We start from the raw sequence: 23586 nt of genomic DNA, 5'->3' as shown, positions 1-23586 counted from the left end.
GGACAATGGCTCCTGATTTGCATCGTCTCCTTTCATCTCTAACTGGCCTTGGTGGCACCCCCTTCACCCGTACTTTGCAAACGAGGAAACCAAAGACTTAGAAGTGAGGTGATTTGCCCAAGGTTACCCAAGGGCGACCCAGGATTTGAACCCAGATTTTTAACATTTTATTTCAAGGCCTATGTGCTTCCCACTGACCTGGGCTGTCCCCCCCGGGGGCCTGAGAGAGACATTTAGGCAGATACAGACAACTGCCTCTGCTATGGCCCAGGGTCTCAGACGCCCCCGGGAGTGGTCAAGCCTGTGTCAGGTCATGGAGCAAGCAGGTCATCCTGGTCCTCCCTTCGTTCTTTCCAGAGAGATCTGGGGGGTGAGGTGGTGGCAGGGAGAGGGCAGCCGAGAGGCAAGAAGGGGAGGGCCCAGGGCCTCAGCTCTGATCGCTGCCTCCTCTCGGCTGGCCTCTCTCTCCAGGGCCTGCTGAGGACCCGAGCGGCCTTGGTCTGGCCCAGGCCTGACCTGAGGAGTGGAGGCAGCCCACCTCTGACCCCTGCAGCTGGGCCCAGGCCTTGTGCTTGAGCTGCCGCCTTCGGATTTGGGTCCCTTCTCCCTGAGTGACAGCACCCAGCAGCCTGTGTGGGTGCCGGGGCAATAGAGCTACATGCCTGCAGCCTCTGGCCTCCTCTGTAGGCCTGGGGAGTCAGCCGTACGTGGCATGAGCACCTGGCACAGTCACAGAGCCGGCTGACAGGGGCCTCCACTCCGCCCCTCGCCTGGAGGCCTCAGCGCACAGCAGCCCGGGACCCCCTCTCTTCCCGGCTCCTTGACCCTCCGCCCCCTGTGTCAAGGCCCGTCCAATGCCAAGCTGGACCTGGGAGGCCAGCTGCCCAGCGGCGGCGGCGGTGTCCTGGCATTCTTCCTCCCCTCCCCAATCTCTGCCCCTCCAAGACGCTCTTGCTTTTCTTCAAAACGCTCCACTTCTTCTTACTCCAAGGCCTTTCCCCAAATCTTTGCGTGGCCAGCTCCTGGGCGCTCAGACATGCCCTCAAGATGTGCCCTCCCCTGGCCACTCTCTGGCATGTCACCTGCTTCATCCCTCCGCATTCACCGTGTTCCTGCACCTGCTTGCTTGTGTCTTATCTGCCTCTCCCTCAGGGACATCATATTTATTATTAGTTAATGAGGGAATGGGTCGTGACCTGACCCTCACTCAGAGCTTCGAAGGGGCTCTGTGGCTCAGAGGTTAAAGGCAAAGAGGACCCGGATTTAAATCCCTGCTCTGCCAGTTCCTAGCTGAGTGATCATCAACAAGGGACCTCCCACCTCTGGGCCCCTGTTTTCTCCTCTGGAAAGTGGGACTAACAACAGCTTCCATTCAGGGTTCAGCGGAGTGAAGGAGAGCACGCAGGTGAGGGTCTCAGGGTGCGGCGCACAGGAAGCTCCTGCGAGGGAGCTGGGCCAGAGGGTCCCTCCAAGTGAGTGGGTCCAGTCCGGGCAGGCTGGGTGTGGCGAGCTCTGGGCCTCAGTTCCTCCATCTGAGAAGTGAGCAGACTCATGTTTTATGGCGATACAGAGAGAGTGTTGGAAAAACACTTCTGAGCAGTTACCTGCGGAGCCCAGACAAGGAGCACACGCCGGGAGTCAGGCAGGCCTGGGTTTGTGCTGGGACAGTCACCAGATGGGTGATCTCGGCAAAAAATGTAGCCTCGCTGAAGCTGGGTCCCCATCCAGATGGGCAGCACCGAGACTCCCAGCTGGGGCTCCTGCCCTTGGGGTGCTCACAGGAGATGCCGACTGGGAAGACGTGACGAAGGAACCAGTACAGCCCACTGTGGGAACCAGCAGAGGGCTTCCGGAGGAGGTGGCATGGAAGCCAAGATCCAAAGGGTGAGGAGGAGCGGGCCAGTGATGTGAGTGAGGAAGGGGAAGAGTTTCAGACAGGAGAAATAGCCTGTGCAAAGGCCCAGAGGTGTGTAAGAACTTGTTCTCCATTGCCCCTCCTACTAGCTTTAAAGACACCCTGCCCTCCAGCGGCCCTCCAGCCCTTCCCAGGAGAATCTTGATTTTAAAATATCCCATCCTAACTTGGAGCCTGTGGACCTCTGAACTCAGGCAGTGGGCCATCAGCATCTGTATTAGTGAGCTCAGGCTGTTATAACAAAACTAGAGGCCCGGTGCACGAAATTAGTGCATGGGGTGTGTGTGTGTGTGTGTGTGTGTCCCTCAGCCCAGCCTGCACCCTCTCCAATCTGGGATCCCTCTCACAATCCAGGTCTGCTGGCTCCCAACAGCTCGCCTGCCTGCCTTCCTGATTGCCCCTAATCGCTTCTGCCTGCCAGCCTGATCACCCCCTAACCACTCCCCTGCCAGTCTGATTGATGCCTAACTGCTCCCCTGCCAGCCTGATTGCCCCTAACTGCCTTCCCCTGCAGGTCTGGTCACCCCTAACTGCTCTCCCCTGCAGGCCTGGTTCGCCCCAACTGCTCTCCCCTGCAGGCCTGGGTCCCCTGCAACTGCCCTTCCCTGCTGGCCTGATCACCCACAACTGCCCTCCCTTGCAGGCCTGGTCCCTCCCAACTGCCCTCCCCTGCTGGCCATCTTGTGTCCACATGGGGGCAGCCATCTTGTGTGTTGGAGTGATGGTCAATTTGCATATTACTCTTTTATTAGATAGGATACCAGCTACCGGTGGACTTGAGCAACAGGCATTTATTTCTGATGGTTCTGGAGGCTGGAAGTCCAAGATCAAGGTGCCGGCCAATTAGATTCCTAGTGAGGGTGCTCTTCCTGGCTTACAGACTTCCACCTTCTTGCTCTGTCCTTACACGACAGAGAGACAGAGGGAGTCAGGGAAACAGAAAGCGGGGGGGTGGGGGAAGAGGGGGTGGTGGTCAAGAGTTCTCTTTCTTCCTCTTCTTATAAAGCCACTAATCTCATCATGAGGGTCCCACATCCATGGCCCAATCTAACCCGAATTACCTTCCAAACCCCATCACATTTAGGTACAAGGGCTTCAACAGATGAATTTGTGGAGACACAATTCAGTGCATAGCAGTATCTGCCAGAGGGCTGAGGGAAGGACAAAGGCACGTGGGAGCTGGAAGGACCCTCAGCAGTTTTATTCTAGAGGCTCAGCCCCATGAGGGCAGGAGCTGATTCTCTTTCTGGGCCCCAGAACACTGTGTTCCAACACAGTGGGTGCTTGGGAGTTACTTGTTAAATGGAAGAAGGAATCCAGCACACTCCATCAGATGGAGAAACTGAGGCTGAACTGGGGCAAAGGACATGTCCAGTATCATGCTGAAGGCTAATGGCCAAGCTGGGTCCAGAATTGACCTCACAGACCAGGCTGCCCCCAATCTGGGCACAGGATGAGGTGCCAGGTCCCAGGTCCTACAGGTCCAGCCAGGGCCAGATCCCAGGGGCAGGAAGACCAGGTGGGTCAGCAGTGCTTGCTCTTCCTCCAGCTCCGTCTTCATCCTTGCATTTGACAGTCATTTCTCAAGTACCTACTATGAGCTGGGGATCAAAACTGACAAAGTGTCTGATTTCACAAAGCCTACCCTACTGGGGAGAGGCAGACAGTAAACAAGATTAATAATTAAAATCCATAGGATGTCAGGTGATGGCAAATGCCATGGAGAAAAATAGAGCAGAACCGGAGGACGAGAGAGTGATGAGAGGCCAGGAGTCCTTACAGACAGGTGTGCCAGGAAAGCGCCTCTGATAAGGTGACATTTGAGCGAGACCTGAAGGAACAGATGGGGGTTTTTAAGTATGTCCACAAATTCTTTGCTAGTCTTCCCTTCAAAAGATAGAGTTTAATTTTCCTCCCTTGCAGTGTGGACTGGGCTTGGTGACTCACTTCGAACAAGTGGAATGTGCTAGAAATGATGGCATGTGACTTCTGGGTAGGTTATAAAATACCTTATAGTTTCCAGCATAATCTCTCCCTCTCCCTCAGATCACCTGCCCTAGGGAAAGTAGCAGCCATGTTATGAGGACACTCAAGCAGCTCTGTGGAGAGGCCCACCTACTGAGGAACTAACCCTTTTTGCCAACAGCTGGTGAGGGAGCCGTCTTGGAAGTGGACCCTCCAGCCCCAGTCAAACCTTCTGATGAATGCAGCCCCTGCCGACTTTCTGACCACCTCAGAGAGCATGAGACAGACCCAGCCACTCCTGAATTTTTGACCCACAGAATCTGGGTGATAATAAATGTTGGTTGTTTTAAGCAACTACATTTTAGGGGTAATTTGTTATGTAGCAACAGATAACAAATACAGAAGGGAGGAGCCAGTCACATGGGCCCTTGGAGAAGAGTGATCCAAGCAGAGGGACGGCAGGTGCAAAGGCCCTGCGCCCCCGTGCATGGTGGGTGGAGACCCACTTGGCTCTGCTCTTCTTTGTTTGATCCTCAGTTTCCTCATTTGTCAAAGGGAAGAAGCAATACCTCTCTTGCCCCTCTCAAGAGACATTACCAGATGAGAAATTCAAGGACAAACTTAGGAAGGCTCCGTGAGGCAGAGACTTGCTCGGCCACACAGCCAGTTATAAGCAGCTTGAGGTGCGGGCTAGCTCTGCCGTGCAGGTACCTTCTCTACTGTGGCTGCTGACCCTGATTTCTGACCCCTTCCCGGACCTCCTCGAGGAGACTCCCCAGAGGAGGAACCTGGGCACCCATATTTTATTGACCTGGAGGGGATTGGGATTCATACACACGGTTGCGAGCCCCTGCTGTCTGTTCTCAGTTTCCTCGGGCTCTCTCTAGTTTCTGATCTCCCTCAGGCCACCTGGCCAAGGCAGTCCCACTCTCAAAACCTACCCCAGGCTTCTGTCACCCTCCCCCAGTCCCTAGACTGCCATGGTGCTGGCTTTTCTGGCAGACGTGTTCTAATTGCTCATGCTGTGGCTCTTGAACATCGTGTTGTAATTATTTGTTTAGAATCGGTGTCTCTGAGGTTGGAGACCATGTATGACATACACCTAACTAAGCCCAGAAGTCAGCATGGGGCCTCAGTAAACTGTCCTGGGTGGATAGGAGAAGAAAGGACGGAAAGAAAGTTGGCAGAAAGGAGGAGAAAGGATGGGAGGAAGGATGAGAAGACAGGGAATGGATGGGATGACGACCTGGAGGGTGGATGAGAGAAAGGGTGAGAGGAGGAGGAGGAGCAGGGATAAAAGGAGGGATGGGAGGAATGAGGAGGAAGGTGAGAGGAGGGAGAGGAGGAAGATGGAAGGAAAGCTTGGAAGAGGGATGAGGAGGGATGGAGGAGACTGAGAGGAGGAATGGGTGGATGAATGAATGAATGAATGAATGAGGACATGAGTGGCTGAACACAGTCTCTCCGACCACTGTGCCTCCGTCCACCTGCATGGGCCTGCCACGCGCTGGAACTCCGACAGGCTCGCTCGGTTAACCAGGCCTCTGTTTTACTAACGCCCTCCTCTGCAGCCGAGGCAATTAGAGCCGGCGGCTGAGCTTCTCCCCAGGCAGCCCCACCTGCCCTGTCCCGTCCCATTAACTTCCAATTCAACAGCCATCCCCGACCTGCAATGTATAATGAAAGACATTCAAAATATATCCAAATGGCATGAGTATTGATTTATTAATGCTGGGGAATGCTGCTCTAATTGAATTGAGATCCAGGAAGTAAGTTAATGTAGCTGACGGTGCTACAGGAATTGAATTACCCCAGGGCCCAGAATTATTACCTTTTCACTCTCTTTGTTGTCAGTGGGATAAATAACAAATCAATTGACAATTCACCCTGGTGGCAAAAAAAAAAAAAAAAAAGAGTCCACAGAGCTCTGGACACAGAGCTGGGGAATGGGTGTGGGTGAGGGGTGGGGAGCTTCCTGGAGGAGGTGGAGTAGGAAGGGGAGAGGAGAGGAGAGGAGATAGGATCTGTCTCCAAGCCCAGAGCCCTCCCTTCCCTTCCTTCTCCAGTCCAGCAGCCAGAGTTCCCTAAACACGAGCTGCACAGACTGGAACGGTGGCCCCTGCTCGCTGAGAACTCTTCCCCAACGCGCTCCGAGGGCCAGAGACAGGGAGGGACTCGCCCCAAGTCACACGGCGAGTTTCCCCATCATTCCCCTCACCTTCCTGGCCTGGTTGTACGCTCTCGAAGCCTTTCCAGGTGTCTGCTCTGCTCTCTCCGGCTGCTTCCTGACCCTCCGCCCCGGGTCCTCTAGAGCCAGAGGCGTCCACTGGGCAGAGGCCTTTGATGGCTGAGTGCTGAGGGCTGACTGTTCCCCTCACCTGGCCACTGGTTCATGCTCAGAATCTGGAAAGTTCTCGGAGGAGGAAAGACTGGGCTGCTCCATTATGAGGAAGCAGCTCAGGAGTGCGATTTCAACTGGCATCTTCCTCAAACCCCCGCCCCCCCTCCTGTCCTTCCTGAGCATCCCAGGCGTCTTCCAGCCTTAGACCTGCCTCTCCTTCAAGGGGACACCTTTTGGGGGAATGAACTGCCTCTCCAACATAGAAGGTCATGGGAAGAGAAATTCTTGGCTTGAAAGCCCAGCTCTGCGTGTTGCTGGGTTTGTGTCCTTAGGTAATTGGGTTCTCATCTCTGAGCCTCAGTTTCCCCACCTGTTTAATGGGAGCAAACCCCTTTGCGCCTCGTGCGGTGATGGCTCGGAAGTGCTTCAGAAAACGCGGCGCAGTTGATGACAGCCAGGACGGCAAGTGCCTGCCAGGGACCACACGCTTCTCCCGCCAGACGCCTCCAGCCGTCGGCTGTCCAAATGGGTGTCTGCGAAGCAGCCCGGCGGCCTTGCTCTGGTCAAGGAAGAGAAAGGCTGAGTTAATTAAATCAACAGCTAACAGTGCAGGTTACCCACAAAAGTGAACTTTAGTGCCCCTAAAACCACTGACCGAAGGAGGGCTGGGAAAAAATGAAACCACAGTTGGAGTAAAATGGAAAAAGAAATCATCAGCCCTACATCACTTCAGCCGGCCACAGGTATCAGCATATTAATTGGTCTTTGACTCGATTTGGCTGTGGGAGTCAGGGCAGGCTGTGGCTTCAGGGAGCCCAAGCGAGCGCCATGGGGCTGGCCGCAGGGCATGCTGGGAGCGCGGCTGGCCGCAGGGACAGGGAGGAGCAGGGGGAGGAGGGGCAGGCCCAGGAGGGCCGGGTGTGCAGCGGTGGGTGTGGGGGGCTGGGCGGGTGTGAGTGCGAGTGGAGAGCGGTGTGGGTGCCCTTGCGGGCGTGGGGGTTGGGTTGCCTGTGAGTGTGATGAGCGAGCCCCGTCACTCTAACTGTTCTGGGCACATCCAAAGCTCTCGACAGACCTTGGCTGTGATCTGAGTTCCACAACAGCTGTGGCTGGGAGGAGGCAATTCCATGACGAAGGTGGGGGGCTCCCAGGTAGGCTCTCACCAGGTCGCTCGGGAGGCACCGACCACCAGGGCAGCAGGGATGGCAGAGACAATGGTAACGGAAGCTCACGCTGAGGGAGTGACCCACCGGCTGGACTCGGCACAGTGCCGGGCACCGAGGAGCCCTGCAGAATGACACGAGGTGAATTTCCTCAGAATCAGCATCCACTCCCGGACAGCCCCCACCTGTGCTGGCCTAGGCCCTGCCCTCCTTCCGCCGGCTGCTCAGGAGCTGACCTGCAGGAGCCTGGCTGGGGGACCCCCCTAAGTTCTGGCAGGTCCAAGCCAACTAACCCATTGCTCCGGTGTCATGGGGGTGAGAGGAAGAGCTGGAGCCCGTGGCAGGAAGGTGGGCGCGTTTTGCCAGAGCTTCTGCTTTTTCAAGAGAAGCTGAAAATTTGGGGTTTCATTTGAAGCTTTGCAATTTGAAATGTGGGCAAAGCTCAAAAAACGTAAAAGCACGGTGACATGCAAAGCAAAGTGACACTTTTGCTGTCTGTGGGCTGCAGGTGGTGACTGGGGCTCTGCTCTGGGGCTTGGTGGATAGAACTGTGGGAGGAGGTGAGAGGCTGGGTGCTGCTAAGAGACACTGCATTCACTTACTGCATTCACTCACTCATTCATTCATTCACTCACTCTCCTGGGCTTTGCTTTCGGTCTGCGTTGTCCCTTGGGGGTCCTGACATCCCGTTGGTAGAATGAACCTAAGCGCCCCAACACCCCAGCAGTCAGGACGGGGCGCGGGAGGATTCTGGAGAACACAGGGGCCTACTGGTGCCTCTGCCGGCATCTTCCTGGAAGAGGGCGGGGCTTCCTTGGCGGGACAGAGGGTGGAGCAGAGCCCACAACAGGCAGATCCAGCCCCTGGTCCTGGTTCCATTCCTACCCTGGGGAGGAAAATCTGGGATCGGACAGACCTGGGTTCAAATCCTGGGTTCAAATCCTGCCAACGACAAGCCGTGTGACCTGTGAGCCTTGGTAAAGAAAACCCTGCAGCTCCCTGGCCACGTCCCTTGGCCCTCACTTCTGCACACGGGGCTGCTTGTTACAAATGCCACGACTCTGCCCCACGGCGTGTGAGACAGGTGCCCGCAGGACAGGCTGCAAGCAGTCAGTGCTGGGGCCTGAAACACGGGGCCTCGGGGGGCCTCGGGGGGCCTCGGTGGACAGACAGCCCCGCTCCTTCACCCTTTGGTGTGGATCATTCACGGATATTCTACACCATCTCCCAGGCCTCCCAGGGGCCAAGCTCCCGTTGGCCACAGCGGTGATTTGCTCGCTGGCTCACCCCTCCCTTCCCCTCATCCCCCGCTCCCTCACCGTGTTTCCTGGGACCATCTCCTGGCCACGCTGCTCACAGGAAGCCCGTCTAAGAGCCTCCGCTTACTCGGCTGTCAAGCGGGGACAGTTACTCTCCCTCGGCCTTGCTGTGAGGGTGAGACACGTTACCGCACAGGTAGATGCCGGGGGCTGCCGGGCGCAGGGAAAACCTTCCCTCACAGGAGGTGGCTCTGGTTGTTATTGGTGGTACGGGGCTGACCCCAGGTGCCCAGGCCAGGCCCAGGAGGGCAGTGTTGAGGGGGGAGCCCGGCTGCCCCGGCAGGGCCTTGGGGGTTGACGGAGGGCTCAGGGTGGAAGCAAAGAGGGTTATGTCCCGGTGGAGCCCATCAGCACCACCCCCACCGCCAGGCCTGAGAGCTGTTAGTGAGAATGGTGCTAATGGGGCTGGGCGCAGCTGGCCCCATCGCGGGGAGGGGCTGCGGGGTGGGGGGGCAGGTGTGGGTGGTGGAGAGGGTCTTGCAGCCTGGCTCCACCGGGGCCACCCAGCGCGGAGAGGGCAGGGCTGCTAACTCGGCACAGGCGGGTGCTGGGGTGCTGGGGTGCTGGTGGGGGGGCCGGGCTACCCCATGCTGTCTCCCAGAAGATCAAATACAAGTCTTCAGCCTGCCCAGGATCTGGTAGGTTCTTGAATCAGGGCCTTGGGCAAGACACTTGTCCACTTTGAACCGGTTTCCTCATCTTTAAAATGGAACTAACGACAGTACTGACTTCCTAGGGTTGTTTGCAAGAATCAGTAAAATGAACTTGGGCCAGAGGAGGGGGAGCAGAAGGCCTCCCCGCTCTCTGCCCACCCCAGCCTCTGCCCACCCCAGCCTCTGCCCACCCCACTCTCTGCCCACCCCACTCTCTGCCCACCCCAGCCTCTGCCCACCCCAGCCTCTGCCCACCCCGCTCTCTGCCCACCCCACTCTCTGCCCACCCTGCTCTCTGCCCTGCTAGAATGAAGGCTGGGCTGGGGCTGGGGCACTAACATGGCTGACTTCTCTGTCTTTGGCCTCACACCTCATACTACCTCACCGGAGGACTGTGGTTGCTGCAGGATCCTTATGTCTCTAGAGATAAAGGGCGGAGGGCACCCTCCAAAGGATGGAGTAAGGTTCCCGGTGAATTCCTTGCCCTCAATCAGCATCATATCCTACGCACACATCCCGAGGCGCCCTCGCTCTGAATCGCACGCCTGCCTCCTGGGAGAGCTGTCGGGATTCGGGGCTCCACGTTACTGCAGCCGGGATGGCCGCCTCCTGCTTCACTCCCGCCTCGCCTGACCATCCTACATCCAGCGCCTGACACTTGCAGAGCCCCTTCATCCACTCAGCGTCCCCTCACTGGCCTCTGGGAGCTGGCCTGGGAGGCTCTAGGCTGCAGTCAGGACTCCCATTTTGCAGATAAGAAAACCGAGCAGGCCCAGGACTAGCTTTGGGAGGCCGGCGAGGTGTCCCTGATGTCGCTTTGGGAGGCCGGCGAGGTGTCCCTGCTGTAGCTTTGGGAGGCCGGCGAGGTGTCCCTGCTGTAGCTTTGGGAGGCCGGCGAGGTGTCCCTGATGTCGCTTTGGGAGGCAGCCATTGATTAGCACCAGCCTGGCGCCTGCGGAGCCTGAGAGTGAGGGTCCCTGTGGCCCTGGCCTGGCTCACTGGTCCCGGCCCTGAAACCAAGGCTGCAGGGGCGACAGGCCCTGCCCAAGTCTCAGCGGGAGGCACAGAGCTGGCCACCGAGGTCACCCTCCCTGACCACTGGCTGGGGGTCTTTCCTTCACACCAAGGCGAGGAGGGAGGGCTTGTTAGTGTGGAAATGACCCTGGGAGAGGGGGTGGGGTCTGTGGGCCTGTGTGGGTCGGGGCTTGGTGAAAGGCACGGCTGGGGTCTGCAGCTCTGCCCAGGGAATGGCTGGGAAGGCTCTTTACTTCAACTGCAGCCTGAGGCCCACGTGTGTGCGCGTGTGTATGCGTGTGTGTGTGCGCGTGCACGCTTGTGCGAGTGCATGCAATTCTAGCGATTAACCTTCCGAAGGAGGGCACTGTCCTAAATGGGGGTACTAGTGTCCTGAGGGGGTACTAGTGGTCTCTTTAGCCAGATTTGTAAAAACTAAAAAAATGCACAAACCCTGAGAGCCAGCCCTCCGCCTTCTAGAAGTCACAGGAATAGCTGCTGGCACTCCCCACCTGCCAGGCAGTTTTAATTGCTTTGTACATATGAACTCACAGAGTGCTGACAAGGGCCCTCTGTTATTATCCCCATTTTCCAGATGAGGAAACTGAGCCTCAGAGACACGGACCTGTCCAAGGCCCCTCAGCCGCTGAGGGGCGGAGCCGGCTTCTGCGACTGTGGCCTCAGCTGCCACGACATTGGAGAATCCACGGAGCTTCGCTTGTAAGAGCAACACCACGGGAAGGGAGGCACGTCGCTGCCCCTCTACCGGAGCGGCCACGCTTCGGGACAATCCAGCGCCCTCCCCCCTCCCCGCCCCCGACAGTGAAGCACTGAGGTCAGACTGTGTGTGCTACTGTATGCTTCATTTTGGGGGTATAGTGACGGAAAGACGTGATTTTCCGCCGTGTCTGGGCCCATTTTTATATGAGAGAAAAAACAACAATAACAACACACGTCTCACTAGGCATCGCAGGGCTGGAAGGTTCCAGACCAAGCCGCTGCCTGTGACTAGGTTGCTTCTCAGAGGAAGGCTGGGGGTGGGGTGGAGAGCCAGCTTAGCCAAGAGTAGGAAACTGTTACAACCAGCAGGTGTTATTTTTGTAATTACACAGGAAACGTGCTTTTTAAAGGAAAAACTATTAAAGAGCCTCCCAAAGGCGTCCCGAGGGCCCTCCCCGCTCGGCCCCCCGGCCCCTGGGGCGGCTTCTGCCTCCACACACTGGCTATTGGTCTTGCTCCGCCCGCCCTCCAGGCTGCAGCCGCTGAGGGGTTGAGGGGCGAGGGTTGCGACGCCCCGTCTTCTGTAGCTGGCGGGGCAGTGGGCCAGGAGCCAGGACTCCACCTGGGAGCCCCTCTGCTCCCCTCTTCCTGCCCGACCCTGACCACCTGTGTGAGTTTTGGGCTATTGCTTTTCTCTGGCCTCACTTTTTCACCTGCAAAATGGGCACAATATCCTTCCCAAGCGTGGGCACTCGGGAATTGTCAAGAAAGGTTAAGGTCTGAGGGGTAACTAGGCTTTTTCTTCAGTAGTAAACCTTTTGGATCGAATAGGGATTTGAATTCTATTCCACCACTGACCCGCTGTGGACATGGGGGCAAACCTCTAGGACCTCAATTTCTTCATCTGTACAATAGAGCCCGGCTGGAGAGGCTCCGCGGTTGAACATTGACCCATGAACCAGGAGGTCGCGGTTCGATTCCCAGTCAGGGCACATGCCTGGGTTTTCGGGCACAATCCCCAATGGCGGGGGGGGGGGGCGGGGGGGTGGGGGGGGGGCGTGCAGAAGGCAGCCGATTGATGATTCTCTTTCATCATTGATGTTTCCATCTCTCTTGCCCTCTCCCTTCCTCCCTCTAAAATTCAATAGAAACATTTAAAAAATAGAAATAAAAGTATGTCATCCACAGGGTTGCCATAGAAATTCGATGAGCTAATCCAGGAAGCAGTGAACACGGTCCCTGGCACATGGGCTGGCTCCATGGACGTTATGATGAGGAGAGGGTGCAGGGAGCTGCCCGGAGGCGGGGGCTCAGGGAGGCCTGGGTGGGGGCGACAGGTGCGCGGGGGGAGCAGAGGCTCAGGGAAAGGGACACAGGAAGTCGGGCCTTCTTTCTGCCGTGACTTCGAGAAGGGGAACCTGGGCTGGGGTTTGGCAGGAGGAGTGTGGCCACTCTGGTGAGTCCCACAGGCCAGCCAGGGGGCTGCTCTCCTGCCACATACTGGGCAGCGCGCTGGGGAATGGAGAAGTAAGAGTCTCCCAGGGAGGGCCAGACAGGCAAGCCGAGGGTGGAAAACCCCTCTGGTCAGAGGGGCCTGGGAGGTGGGGGGAGCACTGGCCCCAGGCTTGCTCACCTGCACCCCACAGCCCCGGGCTCCGGGCTTTCCCAGCTCGGATCTGCCAGGTCAGCCACAGCCAGGTTAACCTGCCCCAGACCCGGCCCCACTCCGCGGCGCTAGCCTCTCGGTGCCTGGCTCGTGTCTGCAGAGTGAAGCCTCGTCCAGCCCCTTCCCTGACCTTCCTAGTCTGACTCCAGGCTCGGCCGGGCCCCGAGTTCTCCTGGGCTGATGGTGGGGCCACCCTCCCTTCCCCAGCCTTGCCCCAGTTCTCACCGGGGACTCTGCCCTGGGCCGGGTCTACAGTGGCTCCTGTGACAGAATCAGCACACTCCCTCGTGTGAAGACAGCACTCCCCGCGGCACGGCGAGGCGGGGACGGGACCCCACTGCCATGACCCTGGAGATGTGCTGCTCAGCTGCCACCTCTCAGGATTCGCACCCAGGCCACTCCCCCCAGGCCCCTCCTACCCAATACCTGGGCAGGGCAGAGGTGTGGGGCCCGAGTCCTGCCTACCCTGCTCCCTCTCCCTGTGATCCTTTCCAATAAGTCTCCTCATGTCTAACCTGCTTATCAGAAGGCCATTTTACAGGTTGGAAAACTGAGGTTCAGAAATGAGAAGTGACCTACCCCAAATCACATGCCAGTTATAGCCAGAGCCAGCTCCAGGACTAAGACTTCGTCCTCCCCTCACTTTCTCCCACTCCTCCACACCCTTGATCCAATATTTCAAAGTCCAATGCCAGGCGGCCTTCCCCTCGGGACGTGAGGCGGACTCTGGAGGTATTTGACCCAGAAGGTATTCTCACCTTAGCCCCACATCCTGAGAGATCAGGCCCGGGGGCTGGGGCAGGCTGACAGGCCTCCTGCCCCCAGTGGTGGTGGGGGCTTGTGCCCTGCTGCCCATGCAGGGTCCTTCTGGGATCTGGGCAGGACTCTCTCCAGGGAGCGTGAGCGCAGGATTGCAGCCTGGCTTTTAAAGCAACACAACATCATTAAATCTGTGATGGAGCCCGGGCCCTAATGGCTTAGTCACGACTCTCTGTCGCCATTCCCCACTTCTGGGGAGGGCGGGTCAGGGGCTGGGGGGAGGCTGGGGGTGGAAGCTCTCTGGGGACCCTGATCTTGGACTTGGCGAAGAGGCCTGTTGTGAGGGGGCTCTGTCTGACCAGCTCCAAGTTTCACGATCGAGGCGTAAAGTTCTGACTGGGTGGAGCCCTCATGGAGCCCCTTGGGTCATCTACAGAGGGAAACTGAGGCCCAGAGGGGTGACGGGACTCGCTCAAGACCATCAGTGGAACCAGCACTAGGATTTTCCTGGGTTTCCCTTTTCAGAGATGCCTCCCCTGGCCCCCCCTCCCACCCCCTCTCAGAATCTGATTTTCTCCTAGACCCACCACACCTGGGCAGACCATCATTTCCCCTAACGGAGGCAGCTTACTGCTTCCCCCAGGAAGAAAACAGCCGCGGAGACTCACCCCTATTAAATTCCCATTTCATCAGGGGGTTTACATTTATCACAAAAGCATGCACCTGATTGTACATAACGATAGCATTTTCGCCTCTGCTCTGGATAAACTGCAAGCTGGTCAGCCAGACCTGCGAGGCCCTGCGAGGCAGGCCCCCCACTCTTCTTCGGCCGCCCCCTGCAGCCACTGTGCCCTGACCTCTGAGCTCTGGGCCCCGGGCCCTCCCCCGCAGTCCCTCCAGGCCAAGCCCCTTCTCACTGCAGGGCTTTAGCTGGTCCCTCGGCTGCCACCCTTGATCCCTGTGCCTTACCAGGGATTTCCACTCACCCCTCAGACCTCAGCTCAGGGCCCTGCCCTCGGAAAGGCTTCCCCAAGCCCTGATGGGGTGAGGCCGTGGCTTATGCACTCCTGCCACAGGATCCTGCTTCTCCTATTATAATGATACTAGGGGCCCGGTGCACGAATCCATGCACCGGTGGGGTCCCTCGGCCTGGCCTGTGCCCTCTTGCAATCCGGGACCCCTCGGGGGATGTTGGAGGCCCGGTGCATGGATTCGGCCCCATCCCCACAGGCCATGCACCGGGCCTCTAGTATGCATATAAGATCTGTGGTTAATCCCTTCCCACCCTCCCCCTCCTCCCTTCCCTCTGAGATTCATCAGTCTGTTCCATGATTCCATGCCTGTGTGTTGAGCGCCTGCCCCCTGGTGGTCAGTATGCATCATATCTACTGGTTGAACGGTCAAATGGTCGCTTAGGCTTTTATATATATAGACACATGTTTCGGGTGTCTATCTCCCTGGTCTAGAGCAGGCTCCCAGGGCAGGAACCTAGCCCATGATGAGGAAGGAAGGAAGGAAGGAAGGAAGGAAGGAAGGAAGGAAGGAAGGAAAGGAAGGAAGAAGGAAAGGAAAGGAAAAAAGGAAGGAAGGGTCAAAATGGAGAGTCAGGAAATAGTAACAGAAATAGAAACAGAGGCAGGCTCACAGAGGAGAAGAACCCCATAAGGCAAGACAGTTGCTCAAGTTGGGTACTAAATCTGACTTTGAGCTTCCCAGCCGCCAAGGCGAAAAAGGAAGATATGGTCAGTTACCTCACGGTTGGTGTCAGCAAGGAGGAAGCCCCCCAGTTCCTCCGGGGAAACCCAGCTCCCTGTGGGAAGGGGTGCTCGGGATGGGTGCTGGTGTCCTCAGCATCCCTCCGTGTGCGCACCAGTGACCGTCCCCAGGCAGCTTCTCGTGCCTCCTGCGGGTGAAGGCTGCGGAGGCGGCATGAAAGGCAGCTGGAGACAGCGCTTCTGCAGAAGCTCTGCGATGGGCCAAGCCTCTCAGAACATTCCAGGCTGAGCTCTGGCCTGGGAGAGAGGTCCCCCTGGCGGTGGGGTGGAGTGTGGAGGCGGCGGGTGGGCTCTGGCGTCCGCCTCAGGGAACGCCCATGCCAGCTCGTCATTTTCCACAGTCACCTCACCTCGCGGAGCCCAGGGTTCCTTCTCCCTTCGCCACATGGGGATTGCTGTCGTACCACCTCAGGAGGAAGCTGGCAGGACTGCACAAGGCTGTGCACATGAGGGATCAATACCGTGTGCCCATCAGCACTGAGCGTCCTTGTGATTAGCGGGGACAGAGCCAGGAGCTTCTCACACAGTGGTCAGACTTAGCGGAGGGGGTATGTGCGTGTGGAATGAACAGCCTGGGGTACGTTTCCGGTGGTGGAATCGGAGGCGTTGTTGCCCGTCAGCACCCCCTGTGCACCTGGCCCTGCACTTGGTTTCCTGGGAAAGGAGTAAACGAGGCACAGAGGCACAGCCTGGGCCGGTGTGTGCCGGGGGAGACAGGATCACACCCCTCTGGGGAGAGAACGTGCCCAGGCTCCCTGTGCACCGGAGGGCCTTGAGCTGTTCTGGGAGACAGGGATGCGGGGGGGGCCAGTGCGGGTCCCAGTGATGGACTAGCAGAGCGGAAGGATCCGGGTCCCGGGGGAAGGGAGAAGGGCATTCCGGGTGCAGGGTGTGTGTAGGGGATGGCAGAGTGACAATCACTGCTGGTGTGGGCCCCATGCAGGCTGAGTTCTGCCTCACGTGTTACAGCCTCGACACATGGAGTCCCACCGCTGCCCTATGGAGCCAGCATTCACGTTCCACTTTACATGTAAGGAAACCGAGGCACGGGGAGGCTAAGAGACATGCCCACGTTCACAAAGCTAGTGTCTGAGTCTGCTCCGGCTGCTGTAACAAAATGCCACAGGCGTGTGGCTGAAACAACAGAGACTTAGTTCTCACTGTTCTGGAGGCCTTAGTCCCAGACCCATGTGCTGGTGAGTCGGATTTTATCCTAAGGCTTCTTCTCTTGTCTGGTGGGCAGCCACCATCACATGTGTGCTCACGTGACCTTGTCCTTGTGCACGCGTGGACAGAGAGAGAAGTAGCTCCCTGGTGTCTCTTCTCATAAGGGCACGAATCCTATTGAATCAGGGCCCCAACCGTGTGGCCTCATTTAACCTTAATTACTTCCTTAGAGGCCCCACCTCCAAATATAGCCACACTGGGGATTCGGGCTTCAACATATGAATTTGGGGAGGATGGGCACACGCATTTGGTCCATTACGGCTAGGGAGGGGCCGAGGCGACATTTGAACCCAGACCATCTGTCCACAGCCCTGGCCCTGAACCACACACAGCAGAGGGGGGACGGCTGGGGTCCAGGGCTGCAGACGAGGCCCAGTCAGAGACAAGGAGAGCACAGAGCCGGCCGTGACAGCAGCCGCCTCGCCTCGGAGAGGCAGGGGTGGAGGCGGGAGCTTCCCTGGGGAGGCCAGGGATCAATGGCGGGTGGGAGGAGCTGGTCTGAGCAGGGTGAGGCGCTCATTAGCAGGAGGCCCAGCTGGCCGGCTGCTCCAGACCGTGAACTTGGCAAAGGGCAGCCACCCAGGGGCAGAGGGTGCCCTGTCCATGCAGAAGAGGATCCCCAGGGTGCCCTAGCCAGATCGATGAGGGCAGCCGGGTCGATGAGCGCTCAGCAGGCCCTGGGGGGGAGACCTTGACCCCCTTGGACAGGAGGAAACAATAGCACTCCTGCCGCGTGGGACCGTGTGCGCGGGGCTTCCCTGTCACCGGAGCTGATGGAGGAGACACCTGGCCTAGCCCACCACCTGTGTAACCTTCGAGACCACCTTGCAAGGCTGCCCTTGCTATCCCCATTTTTCAGATGAAGGAACCGAGGCTCAGAGAAGTTGAAAGAACTCGCCCCTTGTTGGGCAGTGATGCAGGTCCAGGCAGCCTGACTCCGAATCCCAGACTCTTGCCAATGTGTTTTTCCAGAAGCGTCTTTTCTTGGTTAGGTCCTGGGCGCCTCCTCACCTGCTGGCGTGGCGGACAGACTGGCGGGTGGTCTGCACCTCTTGCCTTTGTCTCTGGTTGGTTTCCTGAGTGAAGGGCAGGTGGAGGTGGGCGGGGGGGGGGGCGGAAAGCAGAACCGAGTGCCACAGAGCAGCTGAGCAAACAGGCTGGGCTGAGACTCAGGGAGGAAGCTGGGCAGAGGAGCCACCGTCGTGCAGGCATTGCATCCGCTGTCCCCCTCCCCCCCATGACCAAGCCAGCGAGGCCAGCAGGCGACAGTAATGCAATGATGGTGCTACTCAGCGTCAGCTCTCTGCCGGCTGCTCTCTGTGACTTGGGCCCTAAGAGGCACTGAATCCCGGAGGCCCACGTTGGAGGGGACAGGTGACGGGACATGCAGAGTCCTGTGTGCCGGGCAGTACTAGGCACCAGGGATTCAACAGCAAGTCCCATAAGGCAGTCCCTACGTGCACGGCTCACAGACGGTCAGGAAGTCCAACATCCATCACTTTTTCACACGCGCAAGGTGAGACTGAAGCTGAGACCAGCACGGTGGACGCGCCGTGAGACCGCCGAATGGTGGTGCTTTCGGGAGTGCCACGAGCAAAGGTGGCCCGGGAAGGCCTTCCTGAGGAAGTGGCCACTGCGTTGTATTCTCCAGGATGTGCAGGTTGAGAAGGAGAGGGAAGCGTGCACAGCCTGTGCAAAGGCCCTGTGGTTGGGGTATACACGTCTGAAAGAAGGCAGCCGAAGGGCGAGGGCGGAGAGAAGGGGAGAGCAGTTTAGAGAGCTGGGCTGGGGCCAGAGTACCTGGGGCCTGGGGAGTCAGGGGGAGGGGGTAAGAAGATGTCCCTAAGAGCTGTGGGGTGCCACTGGTGGGCATTACCAAAATACCCCTATTTGGTGGATTCCAGAACACACGTTTCAGCTTTAACATCTCTGAAATTGAGATACATTTTATGATCGATAGTTTGCCTTAGCTTAACCAGCACTGCTTTTCTTCAAGGCACAGAAAAGCCTGGTGTGCCTACGATCAATTGAAGATACCTTCCATCCGGGAGACTACAGTCTACAGAGGGTAGGTGAGGGTGACGGCACCTCAGTAGGAGAAGTCAGGAGCCTGGGTCCCACTGGCTCAGCGTCCTCACCCCCGCCGGAGCCCTGGCCCCACCGACCCTCCCAAGCCTCCAGAAGACACAGCTGGGTTGGAGTTAAGGGTCTTGAGTTTGGAAACTTTTCACAAGACAGGTGCTCAGGCCGCACCCCAGACGTGCCCAGTGAGAGTCTCTGGGGGGCCTGGGAAGCTGTGTCTCTCAGAGCCAGCTTGGTGCTGCCCGCTTACTTACTCCCCAAGTCCCTGGTCCTGACCATCGGGATTCTGTTTCTGGAACGTGAGTTAATGTGCAGAGAACATATACACTTTAAAGAACACCTGCTGCCCTGCACACAGTAGGCTGGTTATGCAAAAATGGCCCAAGGTGGTTTCCCCGTGACCTGTGGGAACCAAGGTCCCAGGGGTTCCCACGCTGCCCTCCTCCCACTACTCTCTTTCCTGCAAAGTTTTCTGGGGGCAAAGGAAAGGTTACTGGTCCCCTACTCAGGCCCCCATCCCTACCCCGTCTTTATCTCCCTCCTCCTCTCCCTCCACCGCACACATTCTGTTTCTAGGGCACGTGCTCTTGGCTGGGTGTGGCTAATACCATCACAGAAGTCACCCTGAGCGCTGCCCGGAAGGCAGGCCGCTGTGCTCGCCAGCTGTGAGCCCGGCTTTTGGCTGAGAGGCGCTCCCCCTGTGGGAGCACACTGACCACCAGGGGGCAGCTCCTGCGTTGAGCATCTTCCCCTGGTGGTCAGTGTGTGTCATAGCGACCGGTCGTTCTGCTGTTTGGTCGATTTGCATATTACTCTTTTATTATCCTATCTAATAATAGACAAATATGCAAATTGACCACACCTCCGACACACCCACAAGCCACGCCCACCATCCAATCAGAGTGAGTATGCAAATTAACCCAAACCAAGATGGCTACAGCCACAGAGAGCAAGGTTTCCTAGGTAACAGAGGAAGCCAAGCTTTCTGCCTGCCATTGCCAGGCCTAAGCCTCCACTCAAGCTACAAAGTTTCAATTATAGAAGGTAAGCAAATTCAAACAAATGGCGGCAGAATGGAGCTTGAGAGAGCAGGCCAGGGTTGCTGGTGGCAACAGGGGAAGCAAAGCTTTCTGCACACCCTGGCCGGGCCCACCCGCTTAAGGCAACAAAGTTTCAATTATAACCCCAACACAAATGGCTGCGGGCCTCAGAGGGAGCCCCAGGATTGGCTTTGCTCCAGGCTACAAAGTTTCAATTGTAGAAGGAAAATAAATTCCAGATACCAGGGCCTCTGCTTGCATTGCCAGGGGGTGTGGCCCGCCTGCAAACCACCACAGGCCCCTCACTCAGGCCGCCCCGCACCCCAAGGGAACCCCCACCTGATCCGGGATGCCCTTCAGGGCAAACCAGCTGGCCCCCACCCTTGTACCAGGCCTCTATCCTATCTAATAAAAGAGTAACATGCAGATTGATCATCACTGCAACACACAATATAGCTGCCCCCATGTGGACACAAGATGGCCACCACAAGATGGCCAGCAGGAGAGGGCAGTTGGGAGGCACCCTGCCTGCAAGGGAGGGCAGTTGAGAGGGACCAGGCCTGCAAGGGAGGGCAGTTGGAGGTGATCAACCCTGCAGGGGAGGGCAGTTAGGGGTGACCAGGCTGGCAGAGGAGGGAAGTTGGGGGCAAACAGGCTGGCAGCAGAGTGGTTAGGGGGTGATCAGGCTGGCAGGCAGAAGCGGTTAGGGGCAATCAGGAAGGCAGGCAGGCAAGCAGTTGAGAGCCAGCAGTCCTGGATTGTGAGAGGGATGTCCGACTGCCCGTTTAGGCCCGATCCCCTGGGATCGGGCCTAAACGGGCATTCGGACATCCCTTGAGGGGTCCCAGATTGGAGAGGGTACAGGCTGGGCTGAGGGACAACCCCCCTCCATGCACGAATTTCGTGCACCGGGCCTCTAGTATAGGATAAGTTCCTTCCTGCTTAAAGTAACCAGAGTAAATTCATGGACTGCAACTAAGGAATTATGATCAATATAACAACTGGACAATAGATGATGGCAAACAACAGACTTCAAGGACATGGAACCTTGTCTTCTAAGGATTGGCTATCTGACCAGGTTGGGCTTGAAGTGAGTGAGTAGCTGGTATCATTAAATGAGGAGGCACTAGTAACCCCTGGTATATAAGGTGGCAAAACTGTAACTTAAATTATTATCTTTTATCATTTGGAATAAAGTGTCTTCGGAAGCCAAAGTTTTGGCTTCCCTTTTAATTGCTTCCCCACAGACACCATTAAGTGGGGCTAAAGAATACAAGACGTGTGGGTTGGGGAAAAACAGCCCTGGTTGGTGTGGCTCTGTTGGTTAAGCATCGTCCCAGGCACGAGAGGTCGCAGGTTTGATTCCCAGTCAGGACACATGCCCCCAAGTTTGATTCCTGGTCAGGGCACATGCCTGGGTTGTGGGCCTGAGCCTGGGTTGTGTGCTTGCACCCCAGTAGGGGGCGTGCAGGAGGCAACAGATCAATGCTTCTCTTTCTCTCTCTCTTCTTCTCTCTCTAAAATCAATAAAAACATTTTTTTTTTTAAGTAAAAGAAAAAAACAGACTAGAGAATTTAAATTCTTAGGCCTAGGTATTGTTAGAGAAACAGGGCTGGGTGTGGCTAATACCAGCACAGAAGTCAATAGAAGATCCAATTTTCCTGCTTCAATTTTAGAGCTTTTGGGGTTCGCATCAGTCTGGCACAATCAGGCAGAAAGGCAGGTGAGTGGCTTCCCTGTGCCTGGAAGCCCTCCCCCCCGCCCCCCCCGACTTGTCTGGCCTCTGAGACCGGCCAGGGCTATATAGGGTCCTGTGGTAACACCCCATCTCCTGAGTGACTGCGCTGCTGCAGGAAGGATGCCGAGGGGCAGGGGGCAAGAGGTTCGGGAGGAACAGCAGGGAGATTGCCTCTCAGCTCACTCCAAACCAGGGCGGTGGTCGCCGTGGGCAACGCAATTCTGAAAGCAAAGGAGCACACCTGTTTACTGGTAGTCCTGGAAGCCGGCTGAGTCCCTGGCAGGCTGACATTCTGCCCAGAGGAGGTAGGGTCACGGGCCTGCGTGGGGTGGGAGATCCGGACTTGCATTCTGACCACCCGCCTTGTCCTCCCACCCCCACCAAACGGACCTCAATCCCTCAGACTTCAGACCCAGAGGTCCATGGAGGGCTGACCATTTCAGCAACAGCAACAGCCTGGAACGAAGTGAAATGCCCATCAGAAGGCAATGTGGGCATGTCAGGGTGTAGCCACGCGGTGGAGTGCGATGCAGAGGTTGGACAGAATCCAGTAACATCAGAATGCGCTTATCGGCAGCAATCACCAAAGACAGCCGCTAAATAGAACAGCTGATCACAGGGCAACGCAGACAGAAAGCACGTGTGCATGTTGGAGGGAACGCACACCTTCTATACAGTGTGGTCTCAGTCATCTTGGGAAGAGGATACAAAAGATACCATATTCAGGGGCTTTACCTCTTTTTAAAATATATATATAGTTTATTGATTTTTTTACAGAGAGGAAGGGAGAGGGATAGAGAGTTAGAAACATCGATGAGAGAGAAACATTGATCAGCTGCCTCCTGCACACCCCCTACTGGGCATGTGCCCGCAACCAAGGTACATGCCCTTGACCGGAATCGAACCTGGGACCCTTCAGTCCACAGGCCAATGCTCTATCCACTGAGCCAAACCTGTCAGGGCAGGGGCTTTACTCCTTAATTCATGTACTTCAGAGAAAAGCTATGGCATATGGATGATTTAGCCTTTCTGTTTTGTTTTCTTTTCAGTGTAAAATCTGCAACAGTGAACAACGGTTAGCTATGATGATAGATCTGCATACACAGATATGGACCAATACACTACTGAGAAGAAAGACCAGTCAGAGAAAGGTGTGTACGGCATGGTTCTATCTGTGACCAGCAGATCCTACACGGCAGATCTAAATAATATCTATGTGGCTCTTTAAACGCACAGAAAGTGTCGGTAGAACAGACGCCAAGCTGTTAACAGGGCTCCCTCCGCGGGGCTCGGGGTTACAGGGAGAGGATGAAAGGGGCTGTGACTCTTACCCTGTGTACCTTCAGGACACAGGGACCCCACGAAAGGGTGGCACGTGGCAAATAGAGATAGATGGACAGCGAGGAGTGGTTGCTCAGGGACCTGGGTGATGGGGGAGGGGTGCTTGGGGCTGCCTGTTCATATTTGTGGGTTTTTTTTTTTTTAATTTCTTTATTGATTAAGGTGTCACATATTTGTCCTCATCCCCCCATTCCCATCCCACCCCTCTCCCCACGCATGCCCCAATCCCCTGTTGAACTTAACCGTTGGATAGGCTTATATGCATGCATACAGGTCCTTTGGTTGAACTCTCCCCCTCCCCCCACCCTCTCCCTACCCTCCCCTATCCTCCCTCTGAGGCCCGATAGTCCGATCGATGCCTCCTTGATTCTGGTTCTGTTCTTGTTCCTCAGTCTATGTTGTTCATCATTTCCTCTAGATGAATGAGATCAAATGTCACTAGATATATACTAATAAGAACTGAATGTGAGACGAGCAATAATATTTATGCTGACAGGCAAATGAATCAATCTGTAGTGAGCTTCCCCCTGGACCAACAGTTCTTTTGAGACCCAATTTCGATGTCCAGTAGTTCCTTATGTGTACATGTCAGCACTGACCCCTCAGCTCTGGATGGTGGACAAATGGTGGTAATGGAGGTCCGACTCCCTCTGGTTTGGTCTCGGCCGAACCCAGGGGCACGGCGTCACCTGGACTAAGGGGCACGTGGCCTCACCCATACCCAAGGGGCGCGTGGTCTCACCCGGGCCTGGGACCCAGCCTCACCCGGATGGATCCAGGGGCGCACGGCCTCACCCGGACCCAGGATCTGGCTTCACCCGTACCCAGGGACGCTTGGCCTCTCCCAGACCCAGGGGCACGTGGCCT

This window comes from Eptesicus fuscus, chromosome 9 (assembly GCF_027574615.1).
Source record: "Eptesicus fuscus isolate TK198812 chromosome 9, DD_ASM_mEF_20220401, whole genome shotgun sequence".
Classification (NCBI taxonomy): Eukaryota; Metazoa; Chordata; class Mammalia; order Chiroptera; family Vespertilionidae; genus Eptesicus; species Eptesicus fuscus.
This window is presented reverse-complemented; position numbering follows the sequence as displayed.